The sequence below is a fragment of the Anas platyrhynchos genome, chromosome 1 (assembly GCF_047663525.1).
Source record: "Anas platyrhynchos isolate ZD024472 breed Pekin duck chromosome 1, IASCAAS_PekinDuck_T2T, whole genome shotgun sequence".
Taxonomy (NCBI): Eukaryota; Metazoa; Chordata; class Aves; order Anseriformes; family Anatidae; genus Anas; species Anas platyrhynchos.
The window spans coordinates 99,369,038-99,385,983 of NC_092587.1; the positions used below are offsets into that span (position 1 = coordinate 99,369,038).

General features: G+C 34.7%; 1 long non-coding RNA gene across 2 annotated transcripts in view; it reads left to right on the top strand.

Annotated features, from left to right (window-relative positions):
• The window catches only part of LOC106016458 (uncharacterized), a 40,060-nt gene that overhangs the window by 12,122 nt on the left and 10,992 nt on the right, over positions 1 to 16,946 (top strand). The window contains exons 3-4 of one of the 2 annotated variants that reach the window (XR_001189187.4): positions 14,712 to 14,824; positions 15,025 to 15,417. The exons of the other annotated variant lie outside the window; for it this stretch is intronic. This is a non-coding gene — a long non-coding RNA (uncharacterized lncRNA). Of the gene's footprint in view, positions 1 to 14,711; positions 14,825 to 15,024; positions 15,418 to 16,946 lie in introns of those variants that run through there. 2 annotated transcript variants of the gene reach the window in all.

Below are 16,946 nucleotides of genomic sequence, written 5' to 3' on the forward strand. Positions count from 1 at the left end.
TGCAATGATCTGAAATCCAAAATTAAATTTTCTGTTTCCTGTAAGGCAAAACTTTCATAACTTTATTTAATTTCAGTTGTCAATTTAATCTCCCTGGCAAAAGTTATACAGAAGATAGGATGTAAGATGAATAAAAAAAAAATTTTTTTGCTAACTTTTATTCATTTTATAATTTCATTCTCAAAACCCCTCTGCATTGTTTGTCTCAGATAGATTTCTGATATGCTTATGGTAGGTATTTCAACAAGACCAAAATATTTTTGGTTCATTTATTCAAGACAATTCAACTACTCAATAGGTTCAGTCATAGCAGGGAGGAGTGGCTTGAGGATCCTTACCTGTAGCTGTCTTTATATATGAGTTATTCTCACTTCTCACATCTATGTAAGGAAATCAATGTCCCATTTTCTCTGCCGAGACCAGCAGTTTCTGATGTTGGATTAAAAATGGCCCGCATTGGAGTAAGGTGTTAGACAAATATCATTATCTCCTCTTCTTCCCTTTGAAGTCATTCACATTGAAATATGACAGCAATAGAAGGGCAATTTGTCAGAGGCCAATTAAAACATACATTTTCATGTATGTTGTTTTCCTGTATTTCTAGTATTTGTTCATGTAACTTGAATTTATATCACTTCATATTTTTATCACAGTTTACATTTAATTTGGCATACATATTTGCCAGACTACGAAGGGAATACCTCTCTGGTTCCCTTGAGAGCTCAAAATTTAGTCAAGTCTTTGGTGTAGATATCTTTTGGTTATATGAGAGAATTCCACTTTCTCCCTTGGGTTCATTCAAGGGAAAAATTTACCCAGTGCAAGAGATAATCAGCAATTTACTTACATTTCTAACTTAGAGTTTCAACACTATCCTGAGGCTTTCGCCACTCCTTAATGTTCTGGTTCTTCCACTTAGAATATTTTATTTTAGAGAAATAAAAAGTGTTTTGAGAACGTTAGGTACCAGGTCATGTTCACTGTTTGTGCTGCTTCAAGGTGAGACGAAACACTTGTTCTAACTCTCCAGCTGAGATACCCACTGGTGTGAAGAAAACTCCTGAGTGACATGAAAACCGGCTGAGCTTTTGTCAGGTTATTTAAGATAGGTGAAGAAGTGCATGACAAGAGCACCATAACTTGCTGGTGGCTCCCAATTAGCACACCTGTACTAAGGCTGCAGCATGTCAACTAGGTGTAGAGTTGGTGAGTGGCCAAAAGCTTGCTGTAGTTTAATTTTTCATCTCTACCCTCCCAGAACTGTACATTTGAGATCCTTTTTTTTTTTTTTTTTTTTCTGATTTTATTTATTAATGAGAAGGCTCTTTAAAGGAAATCCCAGAATTGTGATCCATAATTTCTCTTGATGTCACTGGCAGTTAGAGACATTAGTTGGAGCAGACAGTTTTAGGCTGACTGCACACCAGGATTTGCTGGCTGGAAGAGTACTTCTGATTAATTTGTATCTTATCCTTCTGCAAGCCTTAAGAATAGAAATAAGAAGAAATCAGAAATAGTGTTTTATGTCTAATTGTTAGTTTACTTAATTCCACATTCAATTTTACTGTATGTGCATTTGCATGCACATTCACAGGTGCACATCTATGCACAGGAGTGCATGGGTATTTCTGTTTCTTCCTGTAAGAAAGCCTACCAGCTCAGGCTAGTAACCCATTAGTACCTTATCCTCCATTGTGGTGGGAGTACCTGAAGGTCCGTTGCATCTTCAAGCACGTGTGTATGCATGCCTGTATGCTTCTGTTTCTCCAGGACTGGTTAGGGATAGGCAAGGAGAAGCTGCCTCAGCACATCCAAAAGCGACCTCATTCCCACTGCTTAGCAGCTATTGTTCTGCTGCACTTGACCTCCTTGTTGTAAAGACTACATTGTGTTACCCTTTGCAGTTCTTTGGCTAGGACTGTAATCTTGCAGAGTTAGTCTCTCAGAAACTGGTCATTCCATGCTGAGCCATCCTTTACCTTATTTAATAAACTATGTTTTGCCATTAATATATATATTTTTTTCCTTTTCCTTTTATTTTCTTTTCTCAATCGACAAACAGCTCTTGAGAGAACACCTAATCTAGAGCCTCCAGTGGGGACTGCTTATCAAGTGCGAGCCTCCTGGCTGTGTAAAGGATTCACCTCTAAGTCCTTGTCTCAGAAGGAACCTCAACTCCTTTTATTCCTTTAAATTACCATAATTGTGTGTCTTGCACTTGTAGTATTTTCATGTTAATGCTGTAATTTTCTCCTTTCTCTTTTTGGTTGAATTGGTTTCAAGGCCTTTTGAAGTGTTTCCTATTAAATAAGCTAGGAGGATTTTTCTATTTTTTTTTCCTTGAGGTACTAGTATTAGGTGATGGCTGAAGCATTTCTGGTGATAAATCTTTTCTGGTGTCACCTCTGAAATGTTGATAGTGGAAACTTGGTGTTTAAATGACCATTACAAGATAAGAATCTAGAGGAAAGACTTTCGGTTTATAATATTTAAAATAAGTCCATTTCTTGTTAACACTCACAATTAACACAATTGTGCTTTCCAGTTTTATTGACTTTTCTGAGACCTTAGTGAATTTATTTAGGGAATTTTAATGAAAAAAAATATTTAAGATTTAGCCTCTTGCATGAGTCTGGGCTAGTAAAAAGTATGTAAATATGTTGAATTATTATCTGATTTAAAAAAAAATAACGTGATGTTTTCAAATGTGGCCCAAGTACAGCAGAAATATTTCCATTTAGTATATTTCCAACTGCTTAGAGGGATTATTTAACTCAAATTCAGCAGTGCTAAAATCTCTCATCATAATTCATTATATAATAGGATTACTTTGAAAGAGAGCTAGATGGCACAGTTGGTCAATACAGTAGGATACATTTGTAGAGGTCTAGGCTTAAATCTGACCCTGGGACACAAATGTACCATGTTTGCTGGTCTAAATATAAATCCAAGTAGATGTTTATTTGTATTCCATACACTTTGGCATTACTTCATGCAGCTGGCAGCCTGTTCAGCAAAGACCTAAAACTCTACTAGCAGTTTTGGACAGAGGTACATTGGCACAGCTGTTTGGAGAACCTGATTTAGTGCATCTAAACTGTTCTTGGCTTTAACCAATGGAGGTAGTTTTTCACTTCTCTGACTGCTAAAATTTATCAAATTCACACAACAAATTAGTAGAAAACAAAGAAGAATTGTGCCACTGGAATTCATCAGAGATACTGGGTCTAGCTGTTATTCCTAATTATAATTGGGATAGAAAAACTGGCTTAAACAAAATTTAGTAATAATACCCAGTGTTGCAATATTCCAGTAGCCCAATTATCTCTCAAAATTAGTAAGTATGAAAGAATAAAGTTCCAAAAATATCATTAACTTTGCAGTGTTTGGTATTACAGGCCTGTTTTTTATTTCTTTACTCTGCAAAGTAGTGGAAAACGCTCTGGAATGAAGATGGCAGATTTCACACGGGTATAAAGAAATGCATAACAAATAAAGAAATCATACTTATGCTATTTTGTATTCTGTGAGAAGGGCAATATATTAATTTATGTATTTAACTAAGAAAAGAAGTGAAAAGGTTCTCTTTGGCTGGATGTTACAACAAAGTCACATTTTTTTTAGGGGAAGAGTATGAAAAGCAAGTAGGTAGCATGCTGCTTAGGGCGGCAGAAAGCCTGTTGTCACCTGGCAGTGTCCATACCATTTTGCCTTCTTGCTTCATGTTGTCTGAACTGGCCTCTCTTTCTTGAGTGCAATTGATGTTGTATAGCTGTGAGGACCTGGCTGCCTCTCTTTATTGTTTATTTCCAGCATTTCCAAAATCTGTCTTATTTTAAGACATTTGAACTGAAGGAATGACTGTGCACATTGATTTCAGAAGACTTGGTTCTGAGTTTTTAGGATGCAATCTATAATTACAGCAATTAGTCATGAAAGTCTATGTAACTGTATTAGACATAGTCTAATTATATTTTACTTATCTGCTGTTTCATTTAGTAGTTATTTCTGAATTGAATTGTGTATATTAAAACAAGGTACATCATCTAGAATAAAACAATCATATAAGCAACGAGAACATTTATGAGAAATAATAACAATACCATATTTATTTTTCTGCTAAATGTAAAATGTTTTTTTTTTTCCATGCTTCCATACAAATTAAATTTGCTATGTGGTAGCAGAATTTGTACAACCAAATTTCAGTGCTTTATTCTGAAGCTGTTTTTCATCTTCTATAGACTGATGTGTGAGCACCATTTTTACAAGATGTAGATTTAATGTTAAACTGACTCAAAATTTTTGTTTCTTTGTGTTATATGTTTGAATTTCCTACCTTTAATTTTTAAGACAAAGGTTGTGTTGACATTTCCTACAGAGAAGAAATTACAGTTTGCATGTCCTACCCAAAAGCAAAGGCAGCATATAATTGTAAAAGGGAGCAAAGCAAACTCGAGCTACATAGAAATCTTAAGTTCTTAGTACTTTGGGAAATCAATTATTAGCAGAGTTTGCCAAGTAAAACATTAGATCTTTCATCACTTCAGAGTTTTCAGGCAACATGGAGAAAAGGACTTAGTGGACTTAGGTATATATTTATCTGTTTTTAGAGTCTCTAAAAAAAATAATAATCAGAAATTCTCACAGCATAGAATAATAAATATTTATTGTGCTAGAGGAAGAGCCCCAGACTGAATGTTACCTTATGGTAAGAGCAGTTACTGAGGAGCAAGAGAAACCTGGACACCAACTCCCCGATCTGTCAAGTCAGAACGCAGATCTCTTCTTTGGCAAGGCCAGACCTGAGCCCTGCCCAGTTGTTGAGCTGTCTTGTTCTCTCCGTGACCGTGAGAAGGAGCCATGAGTTCTGCTTGGTACTTCCTAGCTATTCAGAAAAGAAAAGCACCCAAATGCTATTAACCCGTTCACATTACTTTCTGCTGTCTGGATTAGGAGGCTTTCTTCTAGTCTACTGGTGTATGTGGCTCCTGTTCTGAAACTATCATTTGTTTTTAAATGTCCATTGATGTTTAACTTAGATGCTGTGTCTAAGCCATTACTACATGGAAAAATAAATGTTAAATACTTCAACATTTCCACCATAGACCTTTTCTAAAGTATTTGAGTGAGCTCAGGCAGGAGGCCTGTGTTTTCATAAAGTTTGTTGAGTAAGTTGTGTGGGTGGGATGACAGAGCCTTTTATCTTACAAACAGACAAACACTACAAATATTGAGATATATGGTGCATAATGATGTATATGTCACATGTATGGCATACTGCAGAAGAAAAATTAATATTGCTTTATAAAATTTGAAAACGCAAGTAATAAGCTCTAGAGTATTATTAACTCACATATTCTGAAGTTTCAGCTACAGTTACATAGAAAACTCAAGTTGAACAAATCAAATACTCTTAGATTTAAAACATGGAGTAGAGTCTCTGTTGTTGAAAAAGACTCAGGTATTAATATTTCACATTGCTTTAAGTGCAAAATTTGAGCTATTTCTGACATCTCTTGTACCCTTATTTCTAATGCTTCCTATAAGGTAAGTTATCAAAGAGTGTATTTCAGAATGTTATGCATTGTGTCTGATTATGTATTTATTCTATAACCTAATACAATGTATCCTGTAATGACCTTAGCTGCTCTGAATAAAAAACTCATTATCTGTGCCTAGGTGCCATTCTAACATATCTATGCCCTAGGAAATCTTGAAATTCTCCAGTATCAGTGAGAGTAAATTTGTAAAGCAACATGTTGTCTAAGATGAAAACCAAATCATTTGAAATGACTGTCACCACTGAAAAAGGAAATAATGCAAAATCAAATATTATTATTATATTGTAGAGTATTACAAAATTAATTTAATTTTCTAAAAATTTCAAAACCTGATATTAATGGAAGCAGATATATTCTTGCCATTAAGGTTCTTAGAACTAGAGCAAATATTTCAGGAAAAAGTCTTCCCTAGCAATGCTCTTCTCTGTAAACTTCACAATGGAAAAAGATTCTGGAGAGAAATGGGACATCCACTGTTACTAAAGAGTGCACCGTACAAAATCACTGGGTAAAGTTCCCATATAATTTGAAAATGCTCTTAAATCTATGTGACATGAAATACAAATTAAAAATGGAAATGTTCCTGAAATCCTATAAATTAGTTCAGCTAATAGAAAAATATAGTCAGCAAACACACCTGTTGCTCTTCTGTTAACATTATCTGTATATTCAGTAAAGACATACATATTTATTGCTGACCTTTGAGAGCTGGTTAACAAATCTTTGCATTTTCTCTACCTCTTTACATATCCTGAGCGTGTGAATTCCTGGCCTGATGGATGCTCCTGACCATTGCTTAAAAAACAAACAAACAAACAAACAAACAAAAATGAAAACATAAAAAAAAAAAAAAAAATCTTTTTGGAAAATACAAGATAAAAAACTTCATATCATAAAAAGCAGTATTGATGTTCTAAATTTAAATCAACAGAAATCTGAAAATACGAAATGGTTTGTAAAACAGCTTGCTTGTTACTCTAGATTATACCATAAATTACTGAAGCATAAATAGGTTTGCATTCTGTTTTCTTTACCTGAACACCTCATGTTACAGGCAATGTCGTTTTTGGAAGCCACATAAATACTATTATTTTCTGTAGTGTATAAAGTCTCACAGAGTGTCTGGAAAGGTACAAACACATGCAAAAATAGTCATCCTCAAAAATTCATGCATTTGATTTCAGATGAAAGCTGTACAAGTAGAAAAAAATTCAACTCCTTTCCCCCACTTGCACACTTTGTATTACTGTATGAAAATCTGTGAACATTTAGGCTTTGTCTAAGAGCAACCCTACTTTTAAGTGCTGCTAACTTTGAACTTTTGCTGGAATAAACACTTATTATTTCCCAAGTGTTTGTGTTTCACATGTCCAATATATATGCAACACAGGAACATTGGAAAAGTCACTATGTTCTATGTTAGAAAGTCATAATATTTAGTAAACAATTGGGGCTGCTTTTTTATTATGATGATTTATTGGGAAAAAAAAGGATATATTTAATATTTTAGATGGAATTTGATATGTAGGAGATCCAGATTGATCTGGTTATTGAAATGTTCCTTAGACCCTATACAATTCATGATGTATAAGCACTGTGAAGTATCAATGATTAAAAATATTTCAAATACCAGTTTACAGTAACGGGAATTATGCAGATTTTTAGCAAATGTAGTCCTTGGTTATTATAAATTTAATTTTACAGATTCTGAATGTTGAACCCTTGCATTTTTTGCAAAGTAACGGTTAAGTGTTAGCAAATCCGTGGCTTACATAGAAAGTGGTTCATCTGCGAACATGGGAAAATAAGGATATGATGTTGATCAGAGACTGCATGTCTGTGAGGTGTCTTCGTGTGGCAGAGAGTATGTACTGCATTAGAAAATGCTAATAGACCATGACATTCCCTCATCCCATTAAGACTGAAGCAGCATCAGGATTTGCCATCTGGCTCTCCATGTGCACCACTTTTGTCAAATTCACTCTTTTCCCTCTGTTTTTTCATCCTCCTTTTTTTTATTGGTTTTGTTGCTACCACCACCAGCCCTTTATTCTTCCTCCCTTTGGAACAGAAATCTTCAATTTAGCTAGAGATGCTTTTCTCCTGTCTGCTTCTGCCTGCCCACAGATGCTAATAACAGCTCCTTCTTAGGCTGATGACTGGTCTCTATAGCAATCAGGCAGCAGAAGCACTCAGTGCTAAAAAACGAGCAGATCTTGGTAGCAGCCTCACAATTTTTTGTCTTCCACCTCTCTGCAGTAGTTACCACCTGTCTTCACCTCTGCAGAAGTGTGTAAATGTGCTGATACTCATCTGGTAGAACAGGCCAAGTAGTGGGAAACAGCTGGATGTGGATTAGTTACCTAAATGAGTAAACTGAATTAAAATTTACATACTTTTACTACATTTTATGGAACTAACAAAGCTTATGAAATATAAGTAAGTATTCTGCCACTGTTCAATATAGCTAAATAGCTAAAACACCTAATGAAAATGATATACATATGAAGTTTGACTGCTTTCATGTTAAGTGTAGATTACTGAAATAATGAATAAAATTCTTCCCTATGTATTTTGGGTGAAAATGCAATAAATATTCTAATTCTTAAAGGAACATATTCTCAGACTGGTTGAAGATGGAAATATTTAATTTTCTATGCAAGAATGTCTATGTAATACCACAGAGAAAAGGTGAATGAGTAGAGTTTGTTTTTATTGCAAAGGCAAGATTTAGATACTGTATGCTCTGCAGGAAAATCAAATAAGATGTTCTGTCAGGAAGATAAAAAATAAATAGCATTAGTTCTCTAGGCTGATTCTAAGCTATCAAAAATATGTCCAGTCCAACATAGATGGCATTTAGTTACAGCACAGATGAATATTTGGCAATATTCTGCAGAGACTGAAAGGATGGCTTTTGTTTTACCAGACACTTGAAGACATGGTATTCTAAATGTTTCCTTTGTTTGGCATCAAAAAGTATTATGATCATTTTGCTAAATAGCATGCAACCAAAACTATCAGGGGATGTACTGTACTGACAGCCTTTGAGTTAGAAGATTAGTTTTGAATGAACAAAACTTCAAGTAATTCTCTAGGTCTTTCAATCAAATATAGGACAGATGTGTTATAAATAGTGTTATACGTAGCATAGTAAGTGGCTTTGAAGGTTTTCAATAAGGTCAGAGCAAACCTTGTTCTGGGGGCAATTGGCAGGTGGCAGCAAGTAGAGTATAAGTTAAACCCCAAAGTAATTTTTCAAGGCAGAAACAAATGTGATTTAGATTTAGTGCTTTAAGACTTTAGTACATTCTTATTGAGGCAGTTGAATTAAAAAGCAGCAGCAAGTGAGAATTTTCATAAACCAGAGAGAGATTCACTTTGATTGTTTCTTCACAGTGCCTTCATTGGACTTGTCAATGGGTGCCAGAAAAGGAGATACTGTCCTTTATGAATTGATATTCACTATATTGGCATGACCCACTTGTAGGGACCCTTGCGTAAAGGTACCAGAATAATTTATTCCTCATCATTTTGGGAATAACTTTATCTATTTGACAAGGACCTGTGCAGATTCCATTTGCATCTCTTCTGGGAGAGTTGTTTGCTGTGGAGAAGCTCGTTTGGTGTAGTGGTGATCAGGTGTAAGAGAGATACTGAGTGAAGCAGACTTCTGTCAGACTCTGGGGTATGAGAGATTAATAAACAAGGCAGGTTTTGCTATATATTATTTTCACCAACTTACATAAAGCAAGGTGACTTTTCAACATAGACAAGAACTCCAAGTATTCTGGCTGTGCAGCTGATAGTGCAGTGGTGTCTTCTGCCTGGCTAGCTCAACCCTGTGCATATTCTCAGCACTGACTCCAGGTCAGCAAAGAGTTGGAACATATGAGAAATAGACTGTCTGTATTCTTAAGTTTAAAAGCATATGACTAAAATGTCTGTTGAATGAGGGCTTACCTGACAGAACCGAGCCTGGTACAGAAAGTTACCTGACTTTGCAAATGAATGCAGAATAGTAATGTTGTATAAGCTGCATGAAACACAACATCAGCGAAACAATGAAAGATATGGTTCTTGAAAAATACCAGCAGGGCATGAATGGGAGACAATATGCAGTTGGAAGGAAAATATTAAGTCAGACAAATTGTGCACAAGAATCTCAAGATTCATTTAATGAGAAAGTAACTTTCTGGTTGATAAGGATGAAAAGAATATCTGGTCAGTATGGACAGATAATGACTGGTGCACTTGGTTAAGCAGTAAAGTCTGAAACCACAACCTTTGTATATATTAGCAAATCATTCATTTCCATGCTGTGCTCATCTCAGTATCAAATGTTTGCACCTAAAAATGTACATCGTTCTTTTATTCTAACTAAACAACAGCTAGAAGTGAAGAAAGGACTTATTATAATAGAAAGGATCTTTTCTATCTTCAGGGAGTATCTTTTTTTGCACACAGGAAATACCAGAAGATCTGTGAAAGAAAGATCACTGATTTTCTTCTGTAATAGGGAGAAGCCAGGCACCAGATTCTCAATAGAACAAAAGTTGGTGTTCTGTTCCAATAAACCCAGGGAAATAAAGGAATGAACAGAAAAGCTAACATTCCAGTATTCTAAGCTAAATCTGTCAGAATATACCAATGATACTATTTTTGACATACATGTATATATGCATAAATTCTACTGACTAGAGCTACGGTTTGGTTTTCAAAGTCAGCAGCATTGGAAGAGCATCCTTAATATTTTTTCATTCCGTGCCTCATGATAGATATTCAGTAATATTTCTTTTGGAAAATACTCTTCTCTTATCTCCCTTTATAATACCTGTTGTTTACAAACTATTAAAAGATCTATTGAAATTTTCTCTTCTGTGTCTATGATCCAAAGCTACAGTTATCTGTAGATAGATTATTTTTTTAGCTGTACATTTGCACAGACAGTCCAAAATATGGAGTTGCAGGCATGTTGCTGAATGATTAATCTCTTTTTGCTTTTTCCACAGAAGCAAAGTCAGTCTAGTTTAATAAACCACCTCTGGATAGCCATCTTTAGAAGCTTAAGAGTAGAACCAGAAAGTTTATAACATGCAGTACTTAGTTTTCCACCATGATCTTCTAACTTTAATTATAATTAAATTTAATAATGTTTGGTTTAGCTTGTGACTCTCAGACTTACTTGTTTTGATCTCCACTATTGTTTTTCTACTTGGAAACAGAAGTAGAAACCAGAGAACGCATCTCAGACTTTGGGGTCTAACGTTTTACGCTCTAAAGCTGATTTTGTAAGACTGCCAGAAGGATTTGTTGTCAATAGTTTTTGCTGTTCAATATACACTATTTCTGAATGTGCAAAATTATTTTTTTAGTATCTTCCAGTAATACATTATATCTGATATGTATATGTATATCTCAGATAGCAAATCTTAAATTATTCACTTTATCAGTAAGCATTCCTGAATTGTAAATCAGTGATAACAGAATTCCAGCCTTCTCACTTTAATCAGTATTAAAGTTTGCTTTTATTATGTGTTCACCTCTTTTTCTCATTCTTGACAGTGATGAAGTGCATCTCAGTATATTCTAGAGAGACATTTTCATGCCTCTTCATATTTCTCTCACCTTTCTGTGACCTCCTTGTGCTTCAAGTTTTCTTTGCACCTCTTTGTTAGTACTTTCAAAGCTTTTGACTGTTGAGTTGGGCAACTTGGTACTTCTGCCTTGGGGAATAGCACATGGGTTTCACAGTATAGTTACAATAATTCATCTTTTCTCAGTTCAAAAGCCCACCTGAAGAGGAATCCATTTGGGTCAGTCTGAAGACAATATTTTTCAGGATTTTTTAAATTCCTTCTGGATGTTTAAGGGAAGTGTAAAATTACATGCATGAGAGGAGTTAGGTGACTCTCACAAAGTCTATTAAGTGTTGGACCTGATTTTTGTCCTCTACCATCTAATTACATGATTGAAGCACTCTTCTGGAAGGTGGCACAGTGGTTCCATCCAGTTTTTGCTGTAGTATATTCTTAAGCATTTTATACAAAATGAAATTTCTTCAAGGGACAGTGTGCTATCTCAAGTATTTAGGACATCTTTTGAATAAGTAAAAGATTACTTGTGTACCATAATTGTGAAGAAACCAAAGAAGAGCAAGACTAGAACTCACATGAGTGTCCTAGCCACAACGCTCATATAAAGTGAGGAACAGGAAAACAAGCATGAAGGAGATGCAAGTGACAGAAGGTTGTCATCTAAATATTTCCTCAGTACTTAAAAATTTGATTTTTTTCTTCAAAAAAAATAAACCAACTATTTCTACCCTTCCTAACATTTGTTTTCTGCTGAAAATACTTGGATTTGGCATAGTTTTGCTAAACCATTTTCCAGCAAAAGTTATTAACCAAGTATGTTTCATCAATCTTTTCTGGATTACTGTAAATTGCCTGATTTGTTTATATGTGTTTATTCATATATAAATGTGCTCAAAAAGAAGCTATGAAGTTCTCAGAAGTTTAACCCAAGTTGTACATTTTATCAGTATTTCATAATAAAATAAATCAAGTGTCCATACAGGTGTACAGGGGAGATAACTGCATATCCTCTTGCTATGTCACACTCAGATGGCAAATACTGTATGCCATAAAAATGTTCTTGTACATCTGCAATATTTTCTTTATAACAAAGAAAATAAATGAATGGTTTTGAGTGTAGTTGAAAGAACAAGTGTGTTGTTCTATTGCTTTATGATCTGTCCTCTATGTAATACACTCTTGACCTTTCAAGGAACTGCTTTCTTCTTTCAAATGTATTTTCTTTTTTATAAGTCTAGATATCTGTGGGTCAGGGAGGAGAGCAATGGAGTATTGTAGTAAATTGACCAGTATACAATAATGCTACTGTCCCTGCAATTGAATCAGAGTTGTGCAACGTACGTCCTGTACTAAAATAGCTGAAGAAGACTCAGTTATGCTTCAGGTGGCAGAGACCTGTATTTCCACAGCTGTATTGTTCCAAGGTTAAGTTCTAGCTGCTCTTTTTCCAAGTGTACATTGTGATAACAATAAATATTAAAGCACACAAATGACCAAATTTATCACTGTACTTTTTCTGCTGTTTGTAAAGCCAACACATTCTTTTCATTCTTTTTCACTCCTGTCTTTAATTTGTGATGGTTTGTTTGACTTCTGTTCATATATACCAAGTTATTCATATTTAACTTCTATTATGGGACTGTCATTCTGCATAGAAAGACTCCACTAACACAAAAAGAGAAAAAAAAAAAAAAAAGGAAAAAATAAAACAACACACTGAATCATCTGCCTGAGTGTACCTCTCTTCTTAAAACAATTTTCATGAGAATGCAAAAAGATCAAAATACAATACTGTTTTAGTAGATTTTTTCCATGTTTTCTTCTCCTATTTTCCTAGAAAACTGAAAGTTTTGCAATAGAAATGTAACATAGAAGTGGTGATGACTTCTACTGAAATAACTCACAGCCTTCAGAAAGAAAGAGTGGCATTACTTTGGTAGCCTTTGGAAACTTCTGCTACCTAGGATTCTGTTGGTTCATTGCCATATTAGTATTGATATCAGTGTTTTATTTGTCAGTCTGTAGACTTTTCTAAATGATAATCTGGAAAAAAATCTCAAAGTAGATTATCCTTGGATTTATGAGCTGAGAATTAGAGGGAACTTTTGAATTAATATTAGAGGAAACAGTTATTCTGGGTAGGAAAATACAGCTGTTGCATTTGAAGGCTTCCGTTTTTCTTATTCAGCAGCACTGGAAGATAGGTGTTGTTTCTGATGTTGAGTTACACTAACTGATGGAAGCTAATTTCCTTTAAGTAAACATTAAAAAAGTTGGTTGGATAAGCATTTATTATTTGCCTTGAGTGCTAAGCATGATTTATAGACTTTTTTTTTTTTTTTTTTAATGTGGTAGCTTGTTGCCCTTAAGTTGCATAAAGTTGCAAATGAGAATATTGATTGTGATATTGATCAGCTCAGTGATGGTGCTGAGACATCACTATATTAATTAGAAGGTCCTACACTTAGTTAATAAACTTTCATTTCTTTCTCTTGTTTTACTGCTTTCTCAGAGTTGTATGCTATACATGAATAAAAGCATGTTGTGCTTAGTGGTATCCATGTCTGGGCATAAGCACTAAGGACAAATGAAAGACTGTGAGTCTTCATCCAGTAGCCATTTAAGTGAGGAGTTTTTTATTTTCTTTTTCCTTCCATAAATTTCAAATGCAGTTTGCTTTGTAAAAAATGAAAGATACAGAAACAGAGAGAATAAGAAGAGAAAGTTGTTACACTGAGTCTTTAATTTTTACAAATTAATTGTTTTGATTTTTATATCTATTGCATTCAAATACCTAGTCCTTATGGGTCTGTAATATTTGGGCAGTACTAGCAAAGAAGGCCACTGATTAGGTGGTAGATAATGCCAACACCAAGAGAAAGAAAGAAAGAAAGAAAGAAAGAAAGAAAGAAAGAAAGAAAGAAAGAAAGAAAGAAAGAAAGAAAGAAAGAAAGAAAGAAAGAAAGAAAGAAAGAAAGAAAGAAAGAAAGAAAGAAAGAAAGAAAGAAAGAAAGAAAGAAAGAAAGAAAGAAAGAAAGATGTTGCATCAGTAAGTCAATCAAGAAAACATTTTTTCCTTGTTAATGTAGTTGTTACTGGTATAGCATCAGGCATTGGAGCCATTATCAGTATAAAAACCATACCTTAGCAGAATCTATGCTATCCAAAAAGTTTTTTTGTTGCTGTAACCTAAGGTTTCCTATGTCCATAAACATTACCACCGCAGCTGGTATAGTTAAATTTGCACATCTTTACTCTGCCTACTTGGGGTACACATACACAGTCATTTTAAAGGTTTGCACTGCTCTATCCCATACAGGAGGACATATAGGCTGTATTGCTATGGGGTACCTTTGCAAAACTTAGCTAAATTCAGGTTAGCAGTTGTGCTAGCATAGTTATTTTAGAGAACAGTTGTATTCTGTGTACAGTTTTAAGTGACAAAAAGATTACACAGAGTTGTGTGGATCAGTGCAGTCATTGGAATGTAACAGTGTTTTCTTACCTGTATTAGCTGAACATGAAATCGAGGTTTTTCTTTCTGCCTTCCTAGGAACATTTGCCCCACTCAGAGTGCTGATGCCATCCCCCAGCATGCCGTGAAATAGTCTAATAGCCTGGCACACAAAAGAAAGGGGAACAAAGTTTTTATTTCATGAAAATGTGGTAAGTGACTGAATTACAAATAGGAGCTGTCATAAGAGAAGGAAGATAGCTTCTGAAATATTTTTAAATCACATGTAGAAAAACACTATGCTCTGGAACTGAATGTCACTTTCATTTTGGCTATTTTGATGGCTCCTCTACTTTAGAAAGTTCAGAATTCCTGTCATGTCGGTGAACTGATTTTTCCTGTTTTCTTTTAGGTTCACTTGTCCCAGTGTGTCCAGTTGAATCATTCAAATTTGTGTTGAAACCTAACAGACAAGCGACAGGAAGTTTATGAGCCTCAGGGAGACTTGTCCTAGCAATTCTTAGGCAGTGTGAGCAGCTCACTGTACCTTCAGGTCACATTATTTATTGATTTTATTTAAAATGTTGTTTCATAGAAATAACCTTACAAGGTGCACAATAGATTTTCTTAGGGCTTGAATAGGCATCAATATGATGCAAATCAAAATGATACAACAGCGGTATGTTGTATACACAGCAAAGTTATTAATATAAACAAATCATTTTAAAGTAACCTAAGTGTGTGGTGTTTGAAAGCCAAACTGTGAATGAATTACTGTTTCTATTTCTGCTTAAGAGAAAGACAAAGTACCACTAAATATATATATATGTATGTATATACAAAAAAAAAAAATAAATAAGAAATGCAAATCTAAAACAAATTTAGTTTGTTACTGCTAGACCAATTATTCTGGGTTTTACAAATTTTATCTTTTTTTTTTTTTTTTTTTTTTTTTTTTTTAATTTTGAGTTCTCTGTAAGAAAGACAGGAGACACTGAGCATAGATGCAAGCTTCCAGAGGCTCTGTGGCTCAGTGATCTCTGACTGATAGATGGTGGTAAATCTTGCTGCAGCCTCTAAGAAGATACCGTTTCCAATCTTTCACCCTCATACTTCGCTGGAAGTTACCCTCTGTGTAGTAAATCTGACAGTAGTGGACATTTGCATGAAATTTTGCTACTTTTTCCCAAGGTCCATTCAGTTCAACACTAAGTGTTGAACTGAAATGGCTGAGGCACAGAAGTGGTCCTTTCCACTAACTCTGCCATGGGTAGTAGCTTCAGGCAAAGAGATGAGAATTAAAAAGCTGGAGAATTACTGGCTTTTGAATTCTTATGATTGTGGGCTTCAGGGATATGAGTCAATGCCTCTGAATGTTATGAACAATAACATTAAATATTTCTCTGATTTAGAATTGACACCATCATAGGGTCCTTATCCTGACATGATATCTTGTTATTCAGCTTGAGGAGGGCAAGTTAGTGGAGTTGTAACACCTTAGATTGGAGTGGTGGTGGATTCATGTGAAGTTTGTATTTCTTATTATTTTTAGAGAGAAGCAATCTCAATTAGAACATTGTCTTTTAAGCACTGATTTTATGCATCAACCCAGCATTTGCAAACAAGTACCGTAACAGTAGGTCAAAGTGTTGATACAACACTAGTGTAAATCTTATCATAAATAAGTTGGGTTTGGGTGGCTGTCCAGTTTTCTTTTGTTATGAATTTTGCAATGCCATGTTTTGGTCCTGGTTGGAAATTCTATTTACTCATGGGTTGTTTTTCGTGTTTGTTTGTTTGTTTGTTTGTTTGCTTCATTGTTGTTTGTTTGTTTTTGCAAATTTCCTGTACTGAGAAAAGAAAAAAAAATACAGTGGCTAACATAATAAATACTTCTTTCTTACTGGCTCAAAAAGCAGTTTAGAGCATACAGCTTGTTGCTGTCCAAAGTATGATCAGGCACTGAAAACTGTAGAGTTAGTCTTAGAACTGAGGAAAATTCTCCTTAGAAACTGTTTTTAGTAAGCTGAATACATTATACTTTTAAAAATATGTATATACATGAACATATAATTGAGATGGATGTACAGGTGGTATGCTTCAAGAAAGACGTAGAAAAAGAGATTAAGTTTAAATGTGTATTTAAAAGTGGGGTTTTAGAAATGGTTGCTTTTCTTACATTCAAATTCAGGTGTTTTGTGAAGTTAAATAGGATTCAGTTGTTTGAGGATTACTTTGTGTACTACTTGGATTTAAATCACAGGGCATTTCAGATCAGCTACTGTGTTCAAAACAGCTGCTGTTAAAGGATTTATAGAAGATATTGCTTCCAGG